The sequence below is a fragment of the Carcharodon carcharias genome, chromosome 13 (assembly GCF_017639515.1).
Source record: "Carcharodon carcharias isolate sCarCar2 chromosome 13, sCarCar2.pri, whole genome shotgun sequence".
Lineage (NCBI taxonomy): Eukaryota > Metazoa > Chordata > Chondrichthyes > Lamniformes > Lamnidae > Carcharodon > Carcharodon carcharias.
The window spans coordinates 22,297,190-22,319,760 of NC_054479.1; positions in this window are offsets into that span (position 1 = coordinate 22,297,190).

A 22,571-nucleotide genomic window follows, 5' to 3' on the forward strand; every position below is an offset into this window, starting at 1 on the left:
TAAAGAAAGAAAATTATGAAGGCATGAGGAGCAAGTTGGCTACGGTGGACTAAAAGATTTGATGGGAGACAGGTAATGGCTAGTATTTAAAGAAAAACTACACGGACTATGACAGATATACATTCCTCTAAGGCACAAACGCCCAAAGGTAAATCAACTATGGTTAACAAAAGAAGTTAAAGATTGCATTAGATCAAAGGAAATGGTTTATAAGGATGCCAGAAAAAGCGGTAAGCCTGAGGATTTGGAACAGTTTAGAACCCAGCAAAGGAGGACCAAGAAACCGATTAAGAATAGGGAAAAGAGAATATGAATGCAAACTAGCGAGGAACATAAAGGTGGACTGTGAAAGCTTCTTTCGGTGTGTGAAAAAGAAAAGATTAGCTAGGACAAATGTGGGCCCATTACAGGTGGGGAAAGGATAATTTACAGTGGAGAACATGGAAATGGCAGGGAAACTAAACGGTTACTTTACATCTGTCTTCACGTAAGAAGATACAGAAAATCTCCCAGAAATACTAGTCGTACCAAGGGAATTGTGAAACTGAGGAACTGAAAGAAATTAATATTAGCAAAGTACTTTGAAAGTTAATTGAATTGAAGGCTGATAAATCCCCTGGACCAGATGAGCTTCAGCCCAGAGTGTTGAAAGAGTTGGCTAGAAAGCTAGTGGATGCATTGGTGGTTATCTTTCAAAATTCTACAGATTCTGGTAAGGTTCCTGAAGACTGGAAAGTAGAAAATGTAACCCCACTATTTAAAAAGGGTGGAAGAGGAAGAATAGAGAACTACAGACCTGTTAGTTTGATGTCAGAAATAGGGAAAATGTTAGATCTATTATAAAGGATGTGATAACTGGACATTTTGCAAAGAATAATAAAATTGGGCAGAGTCAACCTTGATTTATGAAAGCAAAATCACATTTGACAAACCTGTTGGAGATTTTTGAGGATATTACTTGTAGCATTGATAAAGGAGAACCAGTAGATGTGGTGTATTTGGATTTTCAGAAGGCTTTTGATAAGGTCCCACACAGGAGGTTAGTAAATACAATTAGAGCACATGGGATTGGGGGAAACTCACTCATATGGATTGAGGATCGGTTAACAGATAGAAAGCAGAGAGTAGGAATAAACAGATCATTCTCACGATGGCTGGCTGTTACTAGTGGGGTACCGCAAGGATCAGTGCTAGGGCCACAGCTGTTCACAATCTATATATATGATTTGGATGTAGGGATCAATTGTAATATTTCCAAATTTGCTGATGACACCAAAGTGGTTGGGAATGTAAGTTGTGAGGAGGATGCAAGGAAGCTTCAAGAGGACTTGGGCAAGCTATGTGAATGGTCTAGAAAATGGCAGATGGAATATAATGTTAATAATTGTGAAGTTATTCACTTTGGTAGGAAAACAGAAAGGCAGAATATTTCTTAAATGATGAGAGGTTGGGAAGTGCGAGTGTCCAAAGGGACCTGGATGTCCTTGTCCATGAGTCACTAAAAGTTATCATGCAGGTGTAGCAAGCATTTAGGAAGGCAAGTGGTATGTTGGCCTTCATCACAAGGAAATTTGAGTACAGGAGTAAAGATGTCTTGCTGCAGTTGTATAGAGCCTTGATGACCTCGCCTGGAGTATTGTGTACCATTTTGGTCCCCTTATCTAAGGAGGGATATACTTGGCATAGAGGGAGTGCAACAGAGGTTCACCAGATTAACCCCTGGGATGGCGGGATTGTTTTATGAGGCGAGATTAGGGAGACAGGATCTGTATTCCCTAGAATTTCGAAGAGTGGGGGTGACCTCATTGAAACTTACAAAATCCTTACAGGGTGTGACAGGGCAGATGTAGATAAGATCTTTCCCCTGGCTAGTGAGCCTAAAACCAGGGGACATAATCTCAGAATAAGATGCAGGCCATTTAGGACTGAGATGAGGAGGAATTTCTTCACTCAGAAGGTGGTGACTCTTTGGAATTCTATACCGCAGAGGGTTGTGGAAGCTCAATCATTGAGCATGTTCAGAACAGAAATTGATAGATTTCTGGAAACTAATGATATCATGGGATATGGAGATAGCACAGGAAAGTGGTAATGTGGTAGATGATCAGCTTATCAAGAATATCTACTCTGCCATAAAAATATTTAAAGACTCTGCTTCCACCACCTTTTGAAGAATGGAGTTCCAGAGACTCACGATCCTCTTGAGAGAAAATAAAATTCTCCTCATCTCTATCTTAAATGGGCGAGCCTTTATATCTAAACAGTGATCCCTATTTCTGGATTCTCCCACAAGGGGAAACATTCTTTCCACATCCACCCTGTCAAGACTCCTCAGGGTGTGTTCTCCAGGTTTGTCCTAACCAGGGCTTTGTATAACTGAAGCATGACTTCTATGCCCTTGTACACTAGTCCTCAAGATATAAAAGCCAACAGTCCACTGGACATTTTGATTATTCTCTATACCTGTTCATGATATTTTAATGAGCTGTGTCCTGAGATACCTAAATCTCTTTGGGCCTCCACTATTTCAGCTTTTCACCATTTAGATCCTGTTTGATGTTAATAGAATCCAAGCCAGTTGGTGAAGTAAAAATCAAGACATGGAGCTGTAATCTACTGAGATTGTTGACTTTTTTCAGCCTCAACTCTCCTCTTCCTCCCTAGTGTCCCAGCTGTTCCATATTTATACTCTTTTAAGCAAAACAAAAATCAGTAAAGTAAACTAAAAAATCAATAAATCAGAAGGGATGACAGCCCTTGGTGGGGCACTGTAACTAAAACAAAAACGTGAAAGGAAACTTACAAAATCAAATCAAAATGTCGTTACCGAGGATGTCCCCTATTAATGTGCTCAAAGTACTTAAACAATGCCCTTCACCTGCGTATCCTAACAATATAATTAACATACCATTAACAGATTCCCCTTTCTTTAAGCACTTTATAACACACTCATGTAATTTCAAAGTAAATCAACAAGAAAAAATGATATCCTACATTTCTTATAACCCAACATCTCTCTCCTAGGACCTCCATCAATTTCTTCAAGGAAGCATTCCTTTTTGTAAAACAGTAGAATAATTTGTGATTTGCAGTGACCCATTTTATCTTAAAGATCTCCTTTCTCTCTAGCATTTCTTTTATGCTAGCAAGGTCAATCCTTAACCTTTTCTCAGTCACACTCTTTGTTGAATGTGCATTATCCCATTGAGAATGGCTACCCACATAACATTCAAAGAGCAAACTTTTCTTTGAATGGCTCTTGCATAGGATTTCTCTCAAAATGTTGGATAAGTAAAATCCCATAGCTATTGCTTCTACTGGAGCCAGTGTTTCTGCGGCTAAGGTGCTTTTAACTATCCTTTTTATTTTCTTCGTTTCCCAGGCCAATGGACAACATTTGTTGTTTTTCCCCCCAATATTATGATAAACCCTGCTGTACTAAAATATCAATCTAGAAGATTAGTATGTGAAGCATCACCAAAATTGACTAACTTCAAATCTTCTAGATCACCCAAGGCTGCACACTTGGAGTGCACATTTCTCTGAATTTAATTCCTCTAATGTTTCAGTTTCTCTAGAACTTCCTCAACTGTAGGATGTTTCATCATAGTTCTCAGTTCCAATACATCATAACTAGCATCAAGTCTAGCCTGAGTACACAACCAATTCAACTGCCCAATCAAACTTCTTAATTGGTCTATTTCTTTCTTGAATGCAAGATCCTCTTATTGTGAAGACCTGGCCTGAGTTATTGGGATGGGATTAACATTTTCTGAATAAGACTGTTGATCAAGATCAGTCCCAACTTTTTCTGCTTAATGTCTCACCCTATATATTTAAAGGACCCTGAAGCCTAACTTCCAATCTTAATCTCCTTCTTTATTCTATCTGTCATCCATTGCTCAATTTCTGCAGGACTTCCCCACAGAAAATCATCGATGTGCATCATTAAGATGCCTGTTAGTTTCTCCTTGTGCTAACAATGGAACATTGCTGCATCTGCTTTTAGCTGAATTCAACCAGTTTTCAACAGGGTGGACCTAACTGAGAAATATGACACCTTGATGCATCATTCAACCCATAAACAAACTTGTTTAATTTAGGTGGTTTCAAAAACACCTCCCTTTGAAATTTCTCACCCTGAAAAAATGTAGCATTTATATAATTTGATTTACATTCCCAGGAATATGTTGCTAAAAGAGCTAAGGAAATCTTCAAGCTCACTTTTTCTGCAGTGGGGAAGTCTACTCTGACATTGTGATCGCTAAGTCTGTCTTGGAGACCCAAGCCACTAGCCTGGCTTTAGCCTTATATGTGCCATCAGGAAGTACCTTTTCTGTGCCTTTAGCTGTGTGATAAGGCTGGCATTCCCCCATCTGTTATTTCAGTGTCTACACCAAATTCTTTCCAACTTTCCAACTCTTTTTGTTTGACATACTTCTATGGTGCTTTTTCCAATCTACTCGCCCTCCTATCTCTTTCTCAACTACTGCTACATGATCTCTCCCTCCTACTATCAGAATTCCTTTTGCCATTCCATGATCTTTTCCTAGGGCTGTGATAACTTCCAGGTCCCACTTTCAGAACTCATAATGCGTTGTGTGGCCTTCAACATCTTTACCTCATTTTGTCAATCCATTGAATTTACCTCCTGCTCCTCAGCTTGCACATTCAGCCAATGTTTATATTTGCCAGTGGCTTTTCCTGATCTCCCTGTAATGGTGGCATCCCCTCCATTCACTGGCCCCTACTTGCATATATGTTACGCTAATGCTAACTTTGGGTAGCTGTCCCTTGGGATAAATAGCCTTATTCTGCACTTCAGTATCACTTTGTTCATATTCACTCAGCCTTTTTTCTGCCATAATCTGCTCCTCATAATTGTCCCACATATATATATGTCCAGTACATGGTGCCTTTTCACTTCCTATTACCTGATTATGTGGAAATTTGCCCAGGTATGTCCTGTACACAAAATGCAGGCTAAATCCAACCTAGCCAATTACCCTCCCTCAGTCTACTCTTTATCATCGGTAAAGTAATGGAATTGGTCATCAACATTGCTATCATGCAGCATTTGCTTAGCAATAACCTGCTCACTGACACCCAGTTTGGGTTCTGCCAGGGCTACTCAGCTCCTGACCTGATAACAGCCTTGGTTCAAACATGGACAAAAGAGCTGAACTGCCAAAGTGAAGTGAGAGTGACTGCCCTTGACATCAAGGCAGCATTTGACTGAGTGTGATATCAAGGAGCCCAAGCAAAACTGGAATTAATGGGAATCAGGGGGAAAACTCTCCGCTGATTGGATTAATACCTAGCACAAAGGAAATGGTTGTGGTTGTTGGAAGTCAGTAATCTCAGCTCCAGGACATCACTGCAGGAGCTTGTCACAGTAGTGTCCTCGGCCCAACCATCTTCAGCTGCTTCATCAATTACCTACTTTCCATCATAAGGTCAGAAGTGGGAATGTTTGCTGATAATTGCACAATGTTCCATTCTCATAGACTCATAGACATTTACAGCACAGAAGGAGGTCATTCGGCCCATCATGTCCACGCCAGTCAACCAAGATCTGACTACACTCATCCCATTCTCCAGCGCTTGACCCATAGCCCTGGAGGCTATGGCAACATTATTGAATATCTAAATAATACTTAAATGTTCACAATTCCTCAGATACTGAGGCAGTCCATGTCCAAACACAGCAAGACCTGGACAGTTTCCAGGCTTGGGCTGACAAGTGGCAAGTAACATTCGAGCCACACAAGTGCCAGGCAATGACAACCTCCAACATGAGAGAATCTAACCATCACCCCTTGACATTCAATGGCATTATCATCACTGAAACCCCACTATCAACATCCGGGGGTTACCATTGACCAGAAACTGAACTGGACTAGCCATATAAATACTGTAACTCACTTCCTGACTCCCCAAAGCCTGTCCACCATCTACAAGACACAAGTCAGGAGTGTGATGGAATACTCCCCTCTTGCCTGAATGAGTGCAGCTCCAACAACACTGAAGAAGCTTGACACCGCCCAGGACAAAGCTGCCTGCTTGATTGGCACCACATTCACAAATGTTCACTCACTCCATCACCAATGCACGTAGCAGTAGTGTGTACCATCTACAAGATGCACTGCAGGAATTCACCAATGCTTCTTCAACAGCATCTTCCAAACCTACAACCACTACTATCTCAAAGGACAAGGGCAGCAGAGAGATTGGAACACCACCACCTGGAAGTTTCCCTCCAAGTCACTCACCATCCTGACTTGGAAACATATCGCCGTTCCTTCACTGTCACTGGGTTCAAATCCAGGAACTCCCTTCCTGACAGCACTGTGGGTGTACCTACACCACATGGACTGCAGTGGTTCAAGAAGGCAGCTCACCACCACCTTCTCAAGGGCAACTAGGGATGGGCAATAAATGTTGGCCCAGCCAGCGAAGCCCACATCCCATGAATGCATAAAAAAAACCTGTTCAGATTCTGTAAATGTATTATCGGTGCCAGTTCACTCCAAGGAATGCACCCTAGCAGTTTGATTCCCCCATTGAAAATTTGTGAAATTACTGTTTTTCCATCATTGCCTATAATCTTACTCAGGTCTTTCCACTCTCTCTGCCCTTCTCTTTTGCAATATACCATATTCCCTGGATCAAGGTTTATTTTAGATGGCCTTATGCGGTGCCATAAGGCTCACCGAATTTTCTCTGAAACCTCAGCCTTTATAAATGCCCTTCTCCCTTCATGCAAGACATTGAAGTGCTCAGAAAAAAAATAACTAATCGTAGTCCCATCGAAGCCCGGGGCAATGATCCCACATCAACGAAGGTATTTTTGGATTTCCCCCATAAACTAATTGATAGGGACTATAGCACCCATTTGAAGTAAATCTGTCGCATGGACTGCTCATGCCAGGACAGATGTTAGTTTACAGCTTGGTTGGTCAGCTAAGACCTTGTGAAGCATCTCATCAATTACTGCGTGATTTCTTTCACAAACCTCATTACTAAAGGGACATTTTGCTGCTGTGTTCATTACTGCAACATTCATATTTTCACACTTTTAAATTAATTGTTGGCAAATTCCCCCCTCCGCCCATTATCAGTTAGGAATTTAGCTGGTGTTTCCAGTCCAGATCCTATCCATTTTTCTGTTATCTTGTTCACAATTACCTTTTTGTCTTTCCTATATATTACTGTTGACAGATTGAATGTTGCCATGTTTATGAAGTGTAAGAGAAAAATGTTTTTGTCCTTATTCCATATCTTCAAGTTCATTGCTACAATTTCATTAAAGTCTCTTGCTAATGGGGGACTCACTACGGGACATGATGGTGTCCTTCTATATTTTTTACATATATCACATTTCCCACTATAAGTTTAGTATATTCATTATCCATTACCCTGCATCCTTTAGTAGGATTTTAAACCTATGACGAGATGGATGGGAAAACTGCTCATGTACTTTTAAAACAATTTGCCTTTTTTCCTTTAAACTCCTATTCCTGATGTCCTCAACAGTTATTTAACATCATGATTAGAAATATTAGATCTTGTTAAGAGGGTACAATAATGCCCTGATTGTATAAATTTCCCAAATACAATTGCCTTATCATGTTCCATATCTAATTACATTTGAGCCTTTCTCATAGATGGCTTATTCAACAGTAAGGGTGTTTCACTGGATATTACACCTGTGCTGATAAAATTGTTTACCCTGGCAATTTTGACATGGAATCATCACTCTGTTTAGTGACTCTAACATGTTATTTTCCCTAAACCTGAAGTGAGTAAACCTTGTCTTTACCATTTAGAGAATCCAGGTCACACTTTAACCAATCCATACATGCACATACTGTCTAACACAGCACAATTGAATGAGTACACAATTAGAACACCCATTACCGGACTAAAGCCTCTGGTGACCAGTACAATTCCTTCTGACTGTTCAGTATCCATCATCTTCCCTTTCTGAATTTTCCAAATCATGTGTCATTTCAAAAACCTTGTTATTCCATTCAAACAATTCATCGCATGATGATATTTCAAGTCACATCTGAAACAACTGCCATTCCTCGGTTTTTCATGGGGATCATTTTCCTGCCATAGTTAACCAATTCCTGTCTTCTGTTAGAGCTACCAAAAGAGCTTCTATCCTCATTTCTTTTGTTTGTGGTTCTTCTTTCGTATAGACGCTTGTGCCCCATATCTAAATGGTCTCAAAATGCTGCCAGCAATGAATCCTCCATCTTTTGTGTTACCGCTACATGTCCCATTGGTGCCATGAAAGTGGCTGGAAATGAATGTTTCCTCAATTTTTTTTTAAAGCTTCAGAAATTTGTTCCAAAAGCATATCTCTTTCTGAGAATCTAACTCGTCAAGCCCAGGAGCAGAAATTTTAGGTTGGCGTGTGGGCGCGACTCAGTCGGACATGAAATTGTATGTGATGACATCGGGCGAGCATCCTGACGTCATCTCACATTCGTGTGATATATCGGTCGGCGGGCATATGTGAAATTTAGAAGTGTGTCCACTGACAATTAAGAAGACAATTAAAATTGTTAAGGTTCCAATTGTCCCCGATTTTTTGTGGTCCGTCAACAATGGTGGAAGTTCATACTCTGACACTTTCAGCCATTCTTCTCCAAAGTAACTCCAATTACAAACTTCTGTCTGAAAATAAGTCTTAGTTTCCACTCTTCAGATTCATGCCAACCATTTTCTGCTACCAATGTTAACAGAATCTAAGCCCGCTGGTGAAGTCAAAACCAAGACACAGAGCAGTTCTTTACTGAGAGATTTTGATGACATTTTTTAGTCTCATAACTCTCCCCCCCTCAGTGTCCCAGATGATCCTTATTTATACTTATACCTATTTATATTTATATGATGAAACATAGATCAATAAATAAAAACAAATCAATAAATCAGAGGGGGTAAGCAGCCCCTGATAGGGCATTGTAACAAAAATCAAAACGTCAAGGAAACTTAACTAACTAAACCAAAATATCAATTCCAAGGGTGATGATGCACCCCAGCCCCTGCCATGGCCACTGATCACAGAAGACCTCTAGCGTACCAGTGGACAATGCATGCTCTCACTCCAGGGCCACCCGGCCATAAACACAGCCACAGAAGAGGGGTAGACAGTCAGGCCAGACGACCCCCTTGACCACCCCCTGCCTGGACCTGTTGATGGCCAGGCCCAGGAGCAGGCTTACGAGGAGGTCCTGCTCCCTCCCCACCGCACCCCCCCAACCCATGTCCACACGGGGTGACCAAAGATCAGGAGTGTGGGTCTGAAGTGCAACCAAAAATTGAGCAGCAGTCCCTTCAAATAATGAAAAAGGGGCTGCAATCTTTGGCAATCTATGTATGTGTGGAACGTGGACTTGTCTTGGCTGCAGAAAACACATGGGACCTTGGAGCCTGTGAACCACCTTAATCTACAAATGGATGGCACCACTGCATGCAACACCCTCCACATTTGGTCCCCAGTGGGTCCGCTATTTATATGTGTTCAAAGGACTTAATTAAACAATGCCTTCCACCTGTGTCCTACCAATATAATCAACATACCATTAAGATTCTATCCTTTTTAGGTTCAAAGTGGAGAACCTCACACTAACATATATTGAAATACATTTGCCACAGTTTTGCCCATTCACTTAACTATCAGTATATCTTTGTTGCTGCCTATCTTTGTCATGAGCAAATTTGGATATGTGGCTTTCTATGCCACATCAAAATCATTAATAAAAATAGTGAATAGTTGAGATCCCAAAATAGATCTCCCACTGCTCAGCTGATTTGTTTCCCAATAATTTCCCTTTGATTCCACAAACTTCAACTTTAGCTAATAGTTTTTTTTACAAGGGTTTTTTTATCAAATGCTTTCTGGCAGTCCACAGATATTACCCTGCCCACTACTTTATACATTTCTTCAAAAACTTCAGATTTGTTAGGCATGACCCATTCCCTACAAATCCATGCCGACTGTAATCAACTGAAAATTGTCAAGATACTCAATCACTGTGTCTTTAATTGTAAAGTCCAGCAATTTCCCAACAATAGATGTTAGGATACTGCTCTACAGTTCTCAGGTTTCTTTTGTCATCTTTCTTACATAGTGGAGCCACATGCATATTTTTTCAATCTAACAAAATGGTTTCCAAATCAAGAGAGCATTGGAAGTTTATAACTATGGCACCTGCAATGTTCTCATCTGCTTCCTTTAAAACCCTGTGATGGAAACCATCTGGTCCTGGAGGTTTGTCACTCTTTCTCTGTTGTTATTTTATTCGGGCGGAATTTTCCCAAATTTGTACCAAGTGCAGTAGCGGTTGGGTAAGGCGTCGTTTTACCCTCCAGCCCCAATGGTGGGTTTTCATGCCGTATCATTCGGAACCCCTCATTATTTATGCACTCTCAGGAAACACGCCATTTCTATGGCGGGTCAGCTCTCTTTCGCCCAATATGCCATCACCCCGCCGATGCATCATCCGGGCGCCATGTTTAAAGTCCAGCCATGAGCACACATCTCAGTGCTTCCTGACCACTGCTGCACAGAAGACATGGCCCTGAAACTGAAGAAGACTGCAGCTCCCTCGGTTTAATGACGGATCTTTCAAGCGACTTTTGGATGCTGTGGAGGCCTGTCGAGATGTCCTGTACCCCGGCTCTGGCTGCAGGATGGGCAGAAACATGACTAATCTGGCTTGGGAGGTGGTGGCAGCAGTGGTCAGTGCCAACGGCCTTCAGAAGAGACAGCCACCCAGTGCCACAAGAGGATGAATGATCTCCTCCATTCCACCAGGGTGTCACTCTTCATCAATCTCAATGCACACATTCACAAATCCAGCATACATCCATAGGGCCCTCACTCACTGCCAGTTCAATGGACATCACCATTCATTCTCTCACACTCTCTGTCATTGCCTTCATCCTGTGCATGGGACCACTCTCCACCAACACAGGCCAGGCATACTTATCATCTGGCCCGGCAGGTGTCCTGCTTACACTTTCTCCATCTCTATCCATGCAGGACAAACTGGTACACAACAGGAGAGAGGTCACAGACCAGTGGCGGAATGCCCGAAATCAATGTTCCCACAGACTATGATAACAGAGCTATCCAGCTGACCAACAAGGATCTGCACCAGTCCAGTGCTGATGGTGAGGTTGGCGCTGCACTACCAAGTGAGGATCCAGCACTGCAACATTCATCAGACAACCATGCCATGAGTGATGTGTCCTCTTTCACAGGCCACTGCCATGCACTAATTATCTCTCCTTGCCTTCACAGGCACATCTGCCAAACAGCCAACAGAGTTCATGACTCAGGTCCTCCAAACAAGCCCCGAGAAAACCTCTGAAGAGGAATCTGGAGATAGCCTCCCTGAAGTCCCGTAACAGCGCTCACCCACACTCTTCACCAGCGCAGAGACACACACCTCGGTGGGACCTAGCTTTAGATTAGCCCCAGGATCACAACCTGGTGAGCACACAGCACTATCTGATCCACTGCAGGCGGGGGCAGGGACTTCCCAGGTGTCCAGCACTCAAAGGACTGCTGGAGGCCAGAAATCTGCTGAGTCTAAGTCAGATGACGAGCCTCTGGACTCAGTCATGTCACAGTTGCTGGGGCTGCAAAGGCAAGCTTGGGAACATCAGGAAGTGATGTCCACTGCACTCCTCAGATTGCAAGGCAAGATGGAGGAGTCCCTCAGCTTTCAAACTGACGTGATAGTACCAGCATGTCAATGCACCAAGATCAACACTGGTACGGTAGCAGCCGCCATGGAGACCTTGGTCCATGATTTCACTCCTGCACTGCTGCGCTGGCTCAACTCCATCGCTAATGTCATAGTTGGCCTCCAACTGTGTGTACATGAGAGGGGTGCCGGGCAGCTACCCCTGCTCCTCAAGGAGTCAGCCTGGGGTCCCCAGGCATCCATAGGGAGGAGGGTCCGCAGCTACACACTCTGGGCCCATCCATCCAAGTGACTCTGAGAGTGTCCGGCTCATCCAACTCCCCTCTTCCTGTGACCTCAGCAGCTCTAGCTCCACAGGCCGAGGAGGGTGCCACTGCCACAAAATAGGACCCTGAAAGCAGGCCGGGGCCCTCCAAGTCCCAGCCCTCCAGAGGACACCTGGCAAAGCCATCACAGACAGGGTGTCATAGTCAGCAGACTGCCTCCACCTCTGCTGTGGATGTCCAAGGGGCACTAAGATGTAGAGGCAGCGTTAAGACAGTTAAGGAGAATTAGTTGTACAGCCTGGACACGGGTGTTAATCACTTGTACATACTGTTCACTATTGTCAATAAACTCCCAAGAATGTCTTTCTGCCTATGTCTCCTTGTTCTGATGAGTAGTGTTCTTGTCACTCAGATTTGAAACCTTTCTGCATAAGATAAAGCCAGGTGTCTCAGTCCAGGGCCTCTTTCCTGTGCTCTGTGCAGCCTTCAGACCAAAGTGGTGGTCAGGCCTCACACTCCCTGGAGACATTACTGATGCCTGTACCTCAGCGGTGCTTGTCATTGTTGCCAGAATGTAGTGGGGCAGGCACCAAGGAGTTCTCTCATTCTCTCAGTGTGCTCTCAGCACCTTTAAGGAGGGGCTGTCCCCCATCTCTTCAGCAGCAGTAACCACTGATGCTGTGCTCAACTCATGCAGGGCTCAGGTGCTGAAGGCAGACAAAACATCAGATGCTTCTAAAGTTTCATGGCTGCATCTCTATGATGTGACCCTGATCATGGAGCACAAGAGAGCTGCCCTCGGCCAGACGGGAGTCTGACATTCTCAGAGACTGTGTGAAGATTTATGGAGTGCCCTCAATGTATATCATCATCATCCTGCAATTGAGCGACTATTAGGGCCTCCACCACCTCTCCATGACAGGAGCATTCTCACAGAGGGTAATCATGCTGCCATAAGCCAGACTGGAGTCAAACATTCACAAATGTGATGTGAGGAACTATGGGGTCACCTCAATTCATGTTTTCATCATCCTCTACAAATCTAGCAGCTTTGAGGGCCTCCAGAGCACATCTGCTAATCAGTGCGAGGGCCTCATCCCCATCATCGGCACCTCCGAGGGCCTCTTCAGCCTTATCCCCATTGGCGTCTCCCTCATCGGAGGAGATGTGCAGCTCCTCCATCTCCTCCTCAGCCAGCTCGTCTCCCCGTTGGAGCGCCATGTTGCATAGGGAGCAGCAGACGACAACGATGCATGACACCCTCTCCGGACTGTATTGCAGAGCTCCACCAGACTGGTCCAGGCACCTGAACCTCATCTTCAGCATCCCGATGGCCTGCTCCACTAACTTGTGAGTTGCAGCATGAACCTCATTAAACCATCAATCTGCTGCAGCCTGAGGCCACCGCACAGGTGTCATCAACCACGGCCTCTGCGGATAGCCCTTGACCCCGAGGAGCCATCCCTGCAGCTTCTGTGGACCCTGGAAGACTCCAGGGATCTGTGACCGACTGAGGATGTAGTTGTCATGCACACTCCCTGGAAACCATGTGCACACCTGAGGGATGCGTTTCTGGTGGTCGCACACCAGCTGCACATTCAGTGAATGGAAGCCCTTGCAGTTGATGTAGTCCACCGTGTGTTGCGATGGAAATCTGAGTGCCACATGAGTGCAGTCAATCGCTCTCTGCACCTGTGGGAAACCCAATATCTGGGTGAATCCAATCACTCTTGCATCCTGGCTGTCCTGGTCCTGCTAAAATGCACCAGGTTGTGTGCCCTCGCAAAGATGGTATCCTTGATCTCATAGATACATTTGTGGGTGGAAGCTTCAGAAATGCCACAGAGGTCGCCTGTGGAGCCCTGAAAAGAGCCACTGGCATAGAAATTGAGCACTGCGGTCACTTTCACAGCCACTGGCAGTGGATGCCCCTTCCATGGCTCCAAATCCTGCAGTAACTGGCAGATGTGAGCAACCAGTTCCCTAGACATTTACAGTCTTCAACGACACTGGTTCTTGGTCATCTGCAGGACTGAAAGGCAGCATCTATAGACCTTGGGTGCCTGTGACGGTGCCTGTGAGCCTTGAGCGGAGTGTGCAGGAGCTCCAGCCACCCCTTCCTGAGGTTGCTGCTTTTGCCTCTGCACAGCCAGGACCCTCAGTCGCTCTCACCTCTGCCTTCTTCGCACTCTGTAGGCCATCAGGCATCAGCTGGTTCACCAGGCTCCATGATCCTGATGTACTCCTCCTGCAGGATGAAAGAGCCAGACACGTGGTTAGGATGGGTGTATTAAGACCTGTCCTGGTTAAATGTGACAGCCCCTTAACGCTTCCCGGAGAATGCTGGCCACCACGTGGATGGCCAGAGATCAGTATGGTGCATGGCTGTCCTATTAGCTTCAACTATGGGGGAGACTAGTCCAAACCAGGATGCTGACATTGCAAGGGGTTGTGAGCGCCCCCAGCAGTGACTGCTACATGTGCAGTCCAACTGCTATGCAGCCCAGTGCTCATGCATTTGCAGTCTGTGCCAGGGTTTGGGTTGGGGGGGTCGGGTAGAGCTCTGGAGAACTTGGTGGCACTTTGATGCCTTTATGTTGCTTGTTGGGCAGATAAGCTAGGAACTCGACCCCAATCTTTTCAAAACAAAAACAAAAATACCTGGAAAATCTCAGCAAGTCTGGCAGCATCTGCGGAGAGGAACACAGTTAATGTTTCGAGTCCGAGTGACCCTTCAACAGAACTAAGTAAAAATAGAAGAGAGGTGAAATATAAGCTGGTTTAAGGTGGGGGGTGGGGTGGTGGGACACGTATAGCCAGTGATAGGTGGAGATAACCAAAAGATGTCACAGACAAAAGGACAAAGAGGTGTTGAACGTGGTGATATTATCTAAGAAATGTGCTAATTAAGGGTAGAAAGCAGGACAAGCAAGGTACAGATAGCCCTAGTGGGGGTGGGGTGGGGTGAAGGAATCAAAAAAGGCTAAAATGTAGAGACAAAACAATGGATGGAAATACATTTAAAAATAATGGAAATAGGCGGGAAAAGAAAAATCTATATAAATTATTGGAAAAAAGGGGGATTTGAAAGGAGGTGGGGATGGAGGAGAGAGTTCATGATCTAAAATTATTGAACTCAATATTCAGTCCGGAAGGCTGTAAAGTCGGAAGATGAGATGCTGTTCCTCCAGTTTGCGTTGAGCTTCACTGGAACAATGCAGCAGGCCAAGGACGGACATGTGGGCATGAGAGCAGGGTGGAGTGTTGAAATGGCAAGCGACAGGGAGGTCTGGGTAATGCTTGCGGACAGACCGAAGGTGTTCTGCAAAGCGGTCACCCGGACTGCATTTGGTCTCTCTAATGTAGAGGAAACCGCATTGGGAGCAACGAATGCAGTAGACTAAATTGAGGGAAGTGCAAGTGAAATGCTGCTTCACTTGAAAGGAGTGTTTGGGCCCTTGGACGGTGGGGAGAGGGGAAGTGAAGGGGCAGGTGTTGCACCTTCTGCGGTTGCATGGGAAGATGTCGTGGGAGGGGGTTGAGGTGTAGGGGGTGATGGAGGAGTGGACCAGAGTGTCCCAGAGGGAACGATCCCTGTGGAATGCCGCCGGGGGTGGGTAAAGAGATGTGGTGGCATCATGCTGGAGTTGGCGGAAATGGCGGAGGATGATCCTTTGAATGCGGAGGCTGGTGGGGTGATAAGTGAGGACAAGGGGGACCCTATCATGTTTCTGGGAGGGAGAGGAAGGCGTGAGGGCGGATGCGCGAGAGATGGGCCGGACATGGTTGAGGGCCCTGTCAACCACTGTGGGTGGAAAACTTCGGTTGAGGAAGAAGGAAGACATGTCAGAGGAACTGTTTTTGAAAGTGGCATCATCAGAACAGATGCGACGGAGGCGAAGGAACTGAGAGAATGGGATGGAGTCCTTACAGGAAGCGGGGTGTGAGGAGTTGTAGTCAAGGTAGCTGTGGGAGTCGGTAAGCTTGTAATGGATATTGGTGGACAGTCTATCACCAGAAATTGAGATAGAGAGGTCAAGGAAGGGAAGGGAAGAGTCAGAGATGGACCATGTGAAAATGATGGAGAGGTGGAAATTGGAAGCAAAATTAATAAAGTTTTCCAGGTCCAGACGAGAGCATGAAGCAGCACCGAAGTAATCATTGATATACCGGAGAAAGAGTTGTGGGAGGGGGCCGGAGTAGGACTGGAACAAGGAATGTTCCACATACCCCATAAAGAGACAGGCGTAGCTGGGGCCCATGTGGGTACCCATTGCCACACCTTTTATTTGGAGGAAGTGAGAGGAGTTTAAGGAGAAATTGTTCAGTGTGAGAACAAGTTCAGCCAGACGGAGGAGGGTAGTGGTGGATGGGGATTATTCGGGCCTCTGTTCCAGGAAGAAGCAGAGAGCCATCAGACCATCCCAGTTGGAGGTGTAGAGGGATTGGACGTCCATGGTGAAGAGGAGGCAGTTGGGGCCAGGGAACTGGAAATTGTTGATATGATGTTGGGTGTCAGAGGAATCACGAATGTAGGTGGGAAGGGACTGGACAAGGGGAGAGAGAATGGAGTCAAGATAGCAAGAAATGAGTTCTGTGGGGCAGGAACAGGCTGACACGATCGGTCTGCCGGGATAGTCCTGTTTGTGGATTTTGGGTAGGAGGTAGAAGCGGGCCATCCGAGGTTGGGAGACTATCAGGTTGGAAGCTGTGGAAGGAAGATCTCCAGAGGAGATGAGGTCAGTAACAGTCCTGGAAACAATGGCTTGATGTTCCGTGGTGGGGTCATGGTCCAGGGGGAGGTAGGAGGAAGTGTCTGCGAGTGGACTCTCAGCCTCTGCGAGGTAGAGGTCAGTGCGCCAGACAACAATAGCACCACCCTTGTCAGCAGGTTTGATGACAATGTCAGGGTTGGACCTGAGAGAACGGAGTGCAGCAAGTTCAGAGAGACAGGTTAGAGTGGGTGAGAGGAGCAGAGAAATTGAGACGACTAATGTCACGCCGACAGTTCTCAATGAAAAGATCAAGAGAAGGTAAGAGTCCAGAGGGAGGGGTCCACGTGGAGGGAGAATATTGGAGGCGGATAAAAGGATCTGTTGAACGGGGAGAGAACTCCTGCCCAAAGTAGTGAGCACGGAGATGAAGGCGGCGGATTCTTTTCAATGTGGCTGTGCCTGAACTGTCTCAGTTGCTTAACCCTAACCCCCCTGCTCCCCTGAAGCCTCCAAAGCAACAGGCGACCCTTGCGAGCTCTGTAAAACATTGCTGTGCACTCACCTCCAGTTCACCCAAAGTACCAGGCCGCCAAGTGCACATTGCCGCTGTGCTGTTGTGAAATACATCAGCAGGAAAGCACGCCGACATGGACAGACAATCCAGTAGAGGTGCAAGAGCCTGGCGGGATGGCCTGATAACGATATGCTAATGTATTATAATGAGGTTCCTAATGACCAATGTTGGGAAATGCAGCCCACCATTAGCAGGCTGAGCAGACAATCACAACCTGCCTTCCCGCTGTTGTGAAACCAATTGTGCCATATTGTCAGCTCACGCCACCTATCACGCCCGCTGCCCGCAGGCATAGAATATTCCACCGTTCATTCCTATTGTTTTGCTTAATTTAATTTTGGAGATTCCTTTGATCTTATTCAATATTAGATTCCTTGGGATATCCGGCATATTGTCCTCTTCCTCGACTGTAAATTATTCAGCACATTGACCATTTCCTTATTTTCTTTGACAATATCATCATTAGCAGTTGCCAAGGTGCCTCCGTTGCTTCTGACCACCCTTTTATTCCTTAATGAAATTAGAAAAAAGTCTATGTTGGTTTTGATATTCCTTGCATTTTGCTCTTCATTCTCCCTTTCTGGAGCTCTTCCTTTTCGTTTTGTCACTCTTTGCTGTTTGTTGTATCTTCCCCAGTCCTCAGGATCTATGCATATTTTATTTTTGCAAGCGTTTTTTTTTTAGTTTTATGCTGTCTTCTTATCTCTTTAGTTGTGTCTGGATGTCTTTTTTGAAAAGTAAAACTCTTGTCCCCTAGGGATGTAAATTGGCTCTGTATCACGTTAATTTTTTAAAAAAACACCTGCCCCTCATCTTCTATTATTTTACGCATTAATAGATTGACCAGCTTTACAACGTACAGTCTCTGACCCATTCCATTAAAGTCAAGCTTACCTAAATCTGCAACCATGGCAGGATTTTCCTGCGGGCTTTGGGACCATGAGGTTGGGACCAAATAAAATCGTCAGTCAGCATTTGCCGGGAGCCAGCCCAGGAGATCTGTTTTCCTGGTGGCAGTCTCCTAATTGGTTGCTGTACTCACCAAACAATTGGAGACAGGGAGGGTCAGGAAAATTGCAGAGAGCAGGGTCAGGACAGCTCCTCAACACATTCCCACTGCGGGAGAGCAGTTGGCCCAATTGCAGGGCTAGCAGTTGCAGTGCCTTGGGAACTCCATCGGGAGAGCAGGTCACTGCTGAAGCAGATAGGAGAGCTTGACGATGCGTCAAAATGTAGGTTCCCTTGGGCCCCAAAAAATAAATTATTATTTTAGAGGAGCTAAACTGGCAAGTCCTTCAGAGCAGATGGGGAAACCACTCTGGCAACGGCGTTTAGGCCAAGGATGCAACCTTTGCCACTGGCAAATCCTCTTTGGTGGCGCCTCTGGATCTGATGACCCTCCTAGCCCACCTCAGGGAGCCCACCTTCATTGATGTCAGGGTACAGCTCCGCCACCAGCTGTTAGGCCCTCTAAATTGCCCCTAATTGAGGCCTCAATTATTTAAATTGGCTGCCACCTCTGATCCTCATCCAGCCCACCTCTGGGAAACGTCCCTGGTATTGGAATGCATTGGGGAGCCATTTTGATGCGGCTCCCTGCTATTTTCCTGCCCACCTATCTCCAAGCCTACCACCCCATGAACCAGGAAAATTATGCTCATTGTAACTGCCCCACGTTTTTCCCTTTCAAAATATTCAGCTACATTGAACTGTATCATATTATGATCACAGAATCATCACAATAGGTGAATGTGTTTTCACCATTAAGCTGTTAGCTAAATCTAATGTCGTGTCACCTTGTTCTATATTGCTGCAGAAAATCATCTCAGACACACTCAAGAAATTCACTATCTTTCTCACATATGTGGTCAGCTTACCTCAATTTATATTAAAGTTAAAATCCCCATGAAAAGCATTCTGCCTTTACTACATGCTTGTCTAATCTCTGCATCTACAACTTCACAGTATCGACCAGGGGGCCTATATCTAACTCCCACTATTGTCTTAAATCCTTTCTCTTTCCTAATTTTTTTTTATTTGTTCATGGGATGTGGGCATCACTGGCCAGGCCAGCATTTATCACCCAACCCTAGTTGTCCTAGTTCAGAGGGCATTTAAAAGTCGACCACATTGCTGTGGGGCTGGAGTCACATATAGGCTAGACTAGGTAAGGACAACAGATTTCCATCCCTAAAGGACATTATTGAACCAAATGGGTTTTTACAATAATCAACAATGGTTTCATGGTCATCATTAAACTTTTAATTCCATATTTTTATTGAATTCAAATCCCACCAAGCAGATTAAGGAGGTGAACATGTGGTTGAAGGAGTGGTGTGGGAAGGAGGGCTTCCATTTCTTGGATCACTGGCACAAATCTTGGGATGGGAAGTACTGTTGGTGCAGGCTTCACCTGAGCTTTGCTGGCACCAGGTCCTAGTGGAAAGGTTTATTAGGGTGGACACAAAAACTTTTAAAGTCACACTTGGGTATGAGGGTGAGCATGTGGATGGAGGAGGGCTCAGGAACAAGTCAGTACAGATAATAGTATAAAAATAAAGGGAAGAGAGGGAAAGTAAAATACGGAGATTGTGTTTTAGGCACCTGAGGTAATGGGAAAACTAAAAGATGTTAAGTGATTAACCCAATAGAGAGAAAAAAGAAACATGCAAGTAAAACATGAGATCAAAAGGATAGGCTGGGGAGTTCAGCCCAAATAAGCACTTTTTATTCAAGCACTTGGGACATAAGGAACAAATAGAATTCGCATCCGCCATCACGCCTTCTCCTCCCTCTAAGAAACATGATAGGGTCCCCCTTGTCCTCACTTATCACCCCACCAGCCTCCGCATTCAAAGGATCATCCTCCGCCATTTCCGCCAACTCCAGCATGATGCCACCACCAATCACATCTTCCCTTCACCCCCCCTGTCGGCATTCCGTAGGGTTCGTTCCCTCTGGGACACCCTGGTCCACTCCTCCATCACCTCCTACTCCTCAACCCCCACCTATGGCACCTCCCCATGCCCACGCAAAAGGTGTAACACATGCCCCTTCACTTCCTCTCTCCTCACCGTCCAAGGACCCAAACACTCCTTTCAAGTGAAGCAGCATTTCACTTGCATTTCCCCCAACTTAGTCTACATTGGAGAGACCAAATGTAAACTGGGCAACCGCTTTGCAGAACACCTGCAGTCTGTCCGCAAGAATGACCCAAACCTCCCTGTTGCTTGCCATTTTAAAACACCACCCTGCTCTCTTGCCCACATGTCTGTCCTTGGCTTGCTGCATTGTTCCAGTGAAGCCCAACACAAACTGGAGGAACAGCACTTCATCTTCTGATTAGGCACTTTACAGCCTTCCAGACTGAATATTGAATTCAACAACTTTAGGTCTTGAACTCCGTCCTCCATCCCCACCCCCTTTCTGTTTCTTCCCCCTTCCTTTTGTTTTTTCCAATAATTTATATAGTTTTTTCTTTTCCCACCTATTTCCATTATTTTAAAATATTTTTAAATCTTTTATGCTCCCCCCACCCCCACTAGAGCTATACCTTGAGTGCCCTACCATCCATTCTTAATTAGCACACTCGTTTAGATAATATCACCAAATTCAACACCTATGTGTTCTCTTGTCTGTGACATCTTTTGATGATCTGCTTCTATCACTGCTTGCTTGTCCCTACAACCACACCACCCCTCTCCACTTCTCTCCCCCCACCCAACTCCCCCCCCACCCCCCGCCACACACAAACACACACACATGCCTGAGTCGGGGCCTGTGCTCTTTCGCACATTTGCATGAAAGAGCACAGAAATCTCCCTGAGGCACAGAGTTGCCTCAGGGAGATTAGTTTAAGTTTTAAAATTTTATTAAAGGAAGAAAAAATTTGTAGGACATGTCCCCTCATGTGAAACATGACTGAATTTTATATAAAAATATTTTCAAACCTTTAAAATCCTTCATGAAACCTCATCCCGCCCCGTGGATGAGGTTTCATGAAAAATGCGAAGGCTGCCTGGGCTCTTCGCCTGCCTGCCAACCTTAAGGTTGGATGGACAGCTCAGTTTATTGTTTCAATTGATATTTAAATGACCTTAATAGGCCTTTGACAGTTCGGTGGGCGCACAGCCGACTCGGGTGCACACTGGCTGAACTGAAAATCTGAATGACGGACGGTGACGTCGGGACGCACGCCCAACGTCACTGTGCATCTTTTTACGCCTCTGCGAGCGGGCCCCGCTCACCGAGCCAAAGGTCCTGCCCAATGTCTCTGAGCTAGATTCAAGACAGATTGCAGAGGTGTTCATTCTGAACAGCTACACTGTTCACAAACTCCCACTAACTGCAATTCTGATACATAACCTTTTCTGCCATGTTTTAGTCTAGATTAGTTATATTATTTATATATATTTCTTGGTTTGTTATAAGTTTATTTTTCTCTAACTAACTTGTACTAAAATACTGGGAAAGAAAACTAAATGCCTCTATTAATTAGACTACTATTGAACTCAAGATTTGTCCCTGATTTGATTTGGAAAATAACACTTATCTCTGAAAGACTTTTACCTACCAATCTGCTCTTGCCACGGTAATGATGTTACTTTTGAATTTCTCGGTCTTTCGTGTTTATCTCATGCTGACTCTGACATTCTGGGGACACGGTCACCGTCTCTGCTGCCACTTTTACCTGTTTTCTCTCACACTGTTTCCCCTCAGGCTCACACTCTCTGCTCTTGCTAACTCTCTGCCATTGCTTTTACCTGTTGATCTCTGACACTGTTTTCCCTCACGTTCACTTTTTAAAAATTCATTCAGAGGATGTGGGCTTCACTGGCTGGGCCAGCATTTATTGCCCATACCCAGTTGCCCTTGAGAAGATGATAGTGAGTTGCATTCTTGAGCCACTGCAGTCCATATGGTTTAGGTACACCCACAGTGCTGTTAGGAAGGGAGTTCCAGGATTTTGACCCAGTGACAGTGAAGGAACGGCGATATAATTCAGGATGGTGAGTGACTTGGAGGGGAACTTCCAGGTGGTGGTATTTCAGTCTATCTTCTGTCCTTGTCCTTTAGATGGTAGTGGTCGTGGGTTTGGAAGGTGCTGTCGAAGAAGCCTTGGTGAATTACTGCAGTGTATCTTGTAAATAGTACACACTGCTGCTACTGTGCATTGGTGTTGGAGGGTGTGAATGTTTGTGGATGTGCTGCCAATCAAGCAGGTTGCTCTGTCCTGGATGATGTCAAGCTTCTTGAGTGTTGTGGGAGCTGCACTCGTCCAGGCAAG